We start from the raw sequence: 1,226 nt of genomic DNA, 5'->3' as shown, positions 1-1,226 counted from the left end.
AACTTTGAGCTTAAACCTCAATTAATTTCTCTAATGCAGCATAATTGCAAGTTTCATGGACTTCCATTGGAAGATCCTCATCAGTTCTTAGCTGAATTCTTGCAAATCTATGACACTGTTAAGACCAATGGGGTTAATCTCGAGGTCTACAGACTTATGCTTTTCCCCTTTGCTGTAAGAGACAGAGCTAGGATATGGTTGGACTCACAACCTATACAAAGCCTGAACTCTTGGGAAAAGTTGGTCAATGTTTTCTTGGCCAAATTCTTTCCACCTCAAAAGTTGAGCAAGCTTAGAGTGGAAGTCCAAACCTTCAGACAGAAGGAAGGTGAATCCCTCTATGAAGCTTGGGAAAGATACAAGCAGTTGATCAGAAGGTGTCCTTCTGACATGCTTTCAGAATGAAGCATCTTATGTATATTCTATGATGGTCTGTCTGAATTGTCCAAGATGTCATTGGACCACTCTGCTGGTGGATCTCTTCATCTGAAGAAAATGCCTGCAGAAGCCCAGGAACTCATTGAGATGGTTGCAAATAACTAGTTCATGTATACTTCTGAAAGAAATCCTGTGAATAATGGGATGACTTAGAAGAAAAGGAGTTCCTGAGATTGATACCCTGAATGCCATATTGGCTAAGAATAAAATATTGACTCAGCAAGTCAATATGATTTCTCAGAATCTGACTGGAATGCAAGCTACATTCGGCAGTGCTAAAGAAGCCTCCTCTGAAGGATAAGCTTATGACCCCAAGAATCCTGCAATGGAAGAGGTGAATTACATGGGGGAATCCTATGGAAACTTTTATAATCCTTCATGGAGGAATCATCCTAATTTCTTATCGAAGGATCAGCAGAAGCCTAATCAAGGCCTCAATAATAATAATGGTGGGAGAAATAAGTTTGGAAATAACAAGCCTTTTCCATCATCTTCTCAACAACAGACAGAGAATTTTAAGCAGAGCCTCTCTGACTTAGCAACCATAGTCTCTGATCTATCGAAGACCACTCTCAGTTTCATGACTGAAACAAGGTCCTCTATCAGAAATTTGGAGGCACAAGTGGGTCAGCTAAGTAAAAGAGTTATTGAAATCCCTCCTAGTACTCTCCCAAGCAATACAGAAAAGAATCCAAAGAGAGAGTGCAAGGCCATCAATATACCCAAACTGGCCGAACCTATATAGGAGGAAGAGGCAGTGATTTCCAGTGAGGAAGACCTCAATGGAC

At 40.7% G+C, this 1,226-nt stretch overlaps 1 non-coding gene across 1 annotated transcript; it reads right to left on the bottom strand.

Moving 5' to 3' along the window:
- Positions 1 to 288: 288 nt before the first annotated feature.
- LOC148567610 (small nucleolar RNA R71) lies at positions 289 to 396 on the bottom strand. The gene has a single exon (XR_015882324.1). It is a non-coding gene; the product is annotated as a small nucleolar RNA R71 (small nucleolar RNA).
- Between the last annotated feature and the right edge of the window lie 830 nt (positions 397 to 1,226).

Source organism: Arachis ipaensis, chromosome B4 (genome assembly GCF_059453495.1).
Source record: "Arachis ipaensis isolate K30076 ecotype BB chromosome B4, ASM5945349v1, whole genome shotgun sequence".
In the NCBI taxonomy this organism is placed as follows: domain Eukaryota; kingdom Viridiplantae; phylum Streptophyta; class Magnoliopsida; order Fabales; family Fabaceae; genus Arachis; species Arachis ipaensis.
The sequence above is the reverse complement of the archived record's forward strand: the minus strand, read 5'-3'. Positions and strand labels throughout refer to the sequence as shown.